Here is a 6,166-nt window from a genome sequence, read left to right as displayed (position 1 = left end):
ATATTTTTTGAAGAAGCCAAAAATTATTAAAAATGTTCTATTCATAAGGTAGATGACTTTGAGGTTTGTTCTTTCTCTGAGTCTGCGTCGCTTGCCTTCCATGATTCTACCACGCCTAGTTACAGCTCCACAGTCCTGTTTGCAGATCCTGTGGGTTATTTTTCACCCGACTCTGTCCACTTGGGGGCTACCTGACTCCATTTCAGACCTGAGACTGGACGGAGGCCGACACCCGTTTCCAAGCCAAGCCTCGCCTTTCTTGGCAGCAGACATTCACCAGATCACCCTCCCTCTGCGGAACGAGGTCTCCTAACGGCACCCCCTGACTTTCCGACACCCTTCATCCATCTGGCCCTCAGTATCCACGGGTTCCCCACCGGTGGATTCAATCAACCACAACTCGAAAATATCTTTTAATAAATTGCATCTGTACTGAACATGTTCCGACTTTTTTCCTTAATAGGATTCCCTAGACAATACAGTATAACAATTATTGACATTGCATTAGGTATTAGAGAGATTCCAGAGACGATTTAAAGTACACGGAGGATGCGCGTAGGCGATATGCAAATATTACGCCATTTTCTATCAGGGACTTGAGCATCCCGGATCTGTCATCAGCAGAGGTCCTGGAACCCATTCCCCGTGGATGTGGAAGGAGGGCTGTGTCATTCAGGAAAAAGGACAATCCGCGCTGCGGCCCCCGGCTCCCCGCCGTCACCATTGCGCCTGCGCCTCCGAGAGCGGACCACAACTCCCAGGATGCACCGCGCCGCCGTCGCCGCAGCCCGACTTCCTGCCGGGCGTTTCCTGTGTCTTAGGGCACCGCCCAGTCTGGGGGAAGTTTAAGGTACAAGAGCCCTTGTTTGTCGGCTGCTTGGGAAGGTATTGGGAATAGCTTATGTGTTTTTTTCGCAAAAAAAGCAGCAGGCACCGCCGAGAGAGACGGCTGTGTAGTTTTCTGACGTGCACAGACCTTGCTTCTCTGAACCGGGAGAGAGCTGTTTGCCGCTCACTGCGCGGGCCCGGCCCAGCACAGGTGGTTCCTGCTGGCTCTTGGCCTCGGTCACATCGTCCTTGGAGTTACAGGAATCCGTCCCAGAATGTGGGATAGGCTGACAATCCTGGATAGTATTTTTGTGGTGAATGTTTTATCTTTAAGGGATTTTAGTGGGAAATTTAGAGGACTGTAGAGGAGACTGTTGGGTATTTTAACCTTTGGGCTTCCTTTAGAGATTGTTCTGAGCTGTGGACTTTGTAGTGGTTGATTATTTTTGGCTGGTTTTTGTTAATGTGGTGGTTCTGAAGACGGTGTCCTGGGGAAATCAGACGTCTCCTTGTTGCGTCGCTTGACTGACAGACACCCTTTAATGTATGCAATTCATGGAAAACTACAGCCCCACCTCACCCCCCAAAAAGCAAAACATCTGAGTTAGGGCTGTGTCAGATTGAAATACATCAGGGTGGAAAGTGAGTAGTGGCTGGAAGGTGAGCAATTAGAAGTGATTGTAAATTCCTTTTCCAATATTTTGTTAAGAAGGATAGGATGGTGCCTTGACACCCAGCTCTGCTAGTTATTAATTCTGTAATCTCTTACAGGTTAGTTTCCCTCTTTGAGTCTCAGTTTTTTGACTGTAAAATAAGGGCGATATTACCTGTCCTCCCTGCTTGACACTTTTTGTAAAGGCAGTTCAAAATAAAGTATGTCAACATAGTTCCTAAATGCCACAGTCTCCCATAAGTGAGTGAGTTGGTAATCAGTAAAGTGTCCAGGGTAGTGAAAGACCAGGGCCGCTAGAAATGACATTCAGAAACAGAGTTGACCACATCTACAAAATACCTTCACAGTAACACCTGTATTAGTGTTTGATTAAATAATGGAATTAAATAATAATAATAATAATAATAGCTTAGCCAAGTTCAAATATAAAACTAACCCTCATACCCCAGAAAGTCTTTACTCAAATGTCATGTTTTCTATTTTTGTTAATTTATTTTTTTTTTGAGATGGAGTTTTGCTCTTGTTGCCCAGACTGGAGTGCAGTGGCATGATCTCAGCTCACTGCAACCTCTGCCTCTCGAGTTCAAGCAATTCTCCTGCCTCAGCCTCCTGAGTAGCTGGGATTACAGGGATGCGCCACCATGCCCGGCTAATTTTGTATTTTTAGTAGAGACAAGGTTTCTCCACATTGGTAAGGCTGGTCTCAAACTCCCGACCTCAGGTGATCCGCCCCCTTGGCCTCCCAAAATGTTGGGATTACAGGCGTGAGCCACTGTGCCCAGCCTATATTTTCATAATATTAAAATGGCAATCCTACACACATGCACACCTTCCCTAGCATTCTTTCTCCCCCTTTCCTTATCCTAGTTTCCTTGATCATTTATTATCTTTGAACCATCACTGTATTTCTTATCTCTTACGTTTATTGTCTTTTTGCCTTCTCTGGAATGTTAGCGCCACTGGGGCAGGCATTTTTGTCAATGTTGTGAACTGATGAATCCTCAGCACCTAGCACAGTATCTAGCACACAGTGGGCTCTTAAGAAACCTTTGCAAATAACTGAATGAAGCATTAATGTGAGCACTCAGTAAATACTTTTTTGAATGAAGAGCTGGAGTTCATCATGAGATATTCCTGAACAGCCTCAGTAGGAGAGAAGTAGAAAAGGGTAGCAGGATGGCAGATTATAGGAAAAAAGAAAATTTTCAGAGTTTGATATCTAAGAGGTTGAAGAATTAGTGAAGCAGGAGCACAGACTTGGGTGTGAGTTCCTTTTACCTCATACTTAGCTGTGTAACTTTGGACAGGTTGTCCAATCTCCTTGAACCTCAGTTTCTTCATCTGTAAACTGGGAATAGTATTACTTAGCATGTAGGGTTGTACCAGCGATGAAAAGTTGATGCATATAATAGGCTTAGCCCATAATAGTGCCTGGCCCATAGTGAGTGTTTATTAAGAGGTGGCTGTTATCATCGTCATCATTGTTATTCAATATCAAAGTGGAGAACTTTGTAAGAAATTTTTAAGTGTACTAAAAATAACATTTTTGGATTTAAGTCTAGCCTGTGAAGTTGGAATGTTAAAATCTGAAAGGATGTTAATACAGAAGTTTGGGATGTACAGAGAGTCAGGGCATGGATCCTTTTGTTTTGTTTTAAAACAGAATGAAAATCTCTTCAGCATGTACAGCCCAGAAAAATAGAGTAATTGACATCAAATCCTTCAGTTTGCCCCAAGCTGCCACTTAAAGTGCAGGGTTAGTTGGTTCTAGGTCGGAGGTGCCATTCATTTGCTTTCAGCTGATACATGAGAGAAAAAGTGCACCCTTTGCTGCCAATGTTCAGCTCACCAGGATTCTTTTGTTATCTGCTGAGATTGTTTCTTTGGACAAGAGAGATGTTAGATTCCAGCAAAGCACCATAAAGACACTGACTCAACTCGACCGTAAGTGTTACCATGTATAGCTGAATCGTTTCATAAAAGATCCAAAGGAATATACACTCACACAGAACCCTCGATTATGTCGTGTTGTTTACATATCAATACAACTTCTGGTGTTCTAACAGAACTTTTAGAATTGGTTCTCCTCTGATAAATGGTAATTTTCCTGATATGCAGGTTGTGTGTTTATCTGAAAAATGCTAATTCCGAAAAAATGTGCAACTGGTCATTCTATGACATCATGCCCAATTTTAACTTCTTGCAAGGAGATATTTGTAGTTAGGAAAAAAAGCAGATTTCATGTACAAGAAAGATGAAGGCTGGGTGTTTGAGGTTTTTCTTCTGGTCTTTCTGTTTCCTGTAGTATCCGAATATAGCTAGATATAATATTTCATGTTTACTTAAGAAGTGGGCAGATTGTGAAAAAAATAGCTGCAGCGTTCTGAGCTGTGATCTTGTTTCTTGGTTTCTGTTCTGCTCTGTCGTTATGAGAAACAAATGGGAGGGAGAGCCATAGTTTAAGAATGATGGAGGCTTCCAGCAGTTCTTTTTTTGACTCAAGGCCATTTCCTCACAGAGGGCTGTGGAGTACGTGGTGACATTCTTTTTGAGTGTCATTCAATTCAGGATGGATGGACTTTAGTGGAGAACAGCAGTCGCCTCGACCTTACTTTAAGACTACAAGATATTTTCTTACCTAAATGTTAGAGATGGAATCATGAAAGTACCGCTGTTCTGTGCTCTGTTCCCAAATGGAAAAAATACTGATTTAAACTGAATTAGTCATTGCTCTTCTGTGTATTTAGGTTTAGACATGCTTATAATAAAGAATTAAAACAACGCTTTCAAATTTATTATTATTATTTATTTATATATTTTTTGAGTCAGAGTCTCACTTTGTCGCCCAGGCTGGAGTGCAGTGGTGCAATCATGCCTCACTTCAGCTTGACCTCCGGGCTCAAGTGATCCTCCTGCTTCAGCCTCCCAAGTAGCTGGGACCCACAGGTGTGTGCCACCATGCCTAGCTAATTTTTTATTTTTATCTTTTGTAGAGGTGGAGTCTTGCTGTGTTGCCCAGGCTAGTCCTGAACTCCTGGGATCAAGTGATCCTCCTACCTCGGCCTCCCAAAGTGCTGGAATTGCAGGCATGGGCCTTGTGCTCAGCCCAACTTTATTATTTTCAAATTAAAGATGTACCTAATTGATGTCCTGTCCAAAGCATTAAAATATCTTGATAAATCCTTTCCTATCAGGAACAGCCCAGGATAAAATTGGGTAGGACTCTCCCCCTCACTCATTCTGTTTTGAAGGAAGCACATCCAAGTCTGGTTGTTTCTGGTAATTAATGCGTCTGGCAGAGATGGAAGCCTCATCCTCTGTTATTAACATGGCTTCACAGCCTCAGATCAGTCACGGCACAACCCAGGGGGCCTACACATCAAATTGTGATGTTTTTCAAGGGGGAGGCCATGAATATTTATCCTCATCAGGTTCTTAATAGGAGAGGGAGATAATTCAGGTTCTATTTAAACATTGTTCTTTTTGTTCCTGAGGTATGTCAGCTGAGGTCACTTTCTAAGAATAATTGAGCTGTTTCCAAGATTCCAGCCACTTCCCAGGGACACTGACTCACTTCTTGTTCTCACCCACTTCACTGTCTCAGCTTCCAGAGGACAGAGCCTCACCAGATCCTTAACAAATATCTTTTTCCTCCAACTCTAGCCTCCTCACCTCTTTTTCCCAACTCATCTGGAGCCCTGATTTTTTCTTTTCTTTTTTTTTTTCTTTTTTCTTTTCTTTTTTTTTTTTTGAGGCATAGTCTCATTCTTGCCCAGGCTGGAGTGCAGTGGCATGATCTCAACTGACTGTAAACTCTGCCTCCTGAATACAAGTGATTCTCTTCCCTCAGCCCCCCAGGTAGCTGGGACTACAGGCATGCACCACCATGCCTGGCTAATTTTTGTATTTTTAGTAGAGATGGGGTTTTGTCATGTTGCCCAGGCTGGTCTGAAACTCCTAAGCAGGTGATCCACCTGCTTCAACCTCCCAGAGTGGTGGGATTACAGGTTTGAGACATGGTACCCGGCCTGGAGCCCTGATTTTTTATGGAGCATCCAATTTTTTATTTCTTGAGCTTCTTTTCCTTACATCTTCAAGGAAATTATAACTTTACTCTTCATCATACAGAGCAGTTTGGCCTCCCACAGCATCTCGGCTTTGGACCTAGCTTTATGTATCCAAAATCCTACCAATGTGTCCTGTAAACAAAGGCTGTCTTAGGAGGTCATTCATCATTTAGTGTTGACAAAATTTTAGAAATTTTGAATATTTCCCCCTCTCTAGCATCCATTTTAAGTGGTTGTGAATCTTACTTTCTGATCTGAATTATGTCATGCTTCCTTAATAAGGGAAGCAGTTAAAGGCATTTTGTATTTAAAATATTTTTTCATCCCACCATGTGTATTCTCACCTTTGTTATTTAACTCAACAAATAAATACAGCACATCTGTTAGGTCTCAGACACAGAAAATAGGTGCAGGATACAATAGTGAACAAGACACAAGAAAAGTCCCATCCCTTGAACAGTTTACATGCTAGTGAGGGACAGACAATGAGCAGCGGCCAGAGTAGATAATGGCCAGCAATGGTACGTACCGTGGAGAAAATCACACAGGATAGAGAGCTAGAGAATAATGGTACTGTCATTTTAGACAGGATGCTAGC

At 42.6% G+C, this 6,166-nt stretch overlaps 1 long non-coding RNA gene across 3 annotated transcripts in view; it reads left to right on the top strand.

Annotated features, from left to right (window-relative positions):
• Positions 1–604: 604 nt before the first annotated feature.
• The window catches only part of LOC120363548 (uncharacterized), a 29,444-nt gene continuing 23,882 nt past the window's right edge, over positions 605–6,166 (top strand). For all 3 annotated transcript variants that reach the window (XR_012516937.1, XR_012516935.1, XR_012516936.1), the window contains exon 1: positions 605–3,445. This is a non-coding gene — a long non-coding RNA (uncharacterized LOC120363548). The remainder of the gene's footprint in view (positions 3,446–6,166) is intronic.

Source organism: Saimiri boliviensis, chromosome 3 (assembly GCF_048565385.1).
Source record: "Saimiri boliviensis isolate mSaiBol1 chromosome 3, mSaiBol1.pri, whole genome shotgun sequence".
NCBI classification, from domain to species: domain Eukaryota; kingdom Metazoa; phylum Chordata; class Mammalia; order Primates; family Cebidae; genus Saimiri; species Saimiri boliviensis.
The sequence above is the reverse complement of the archived record's forward strand: the minus strand, read 5'-3'. Positions and strand labels throughout refer to the sequence as shown.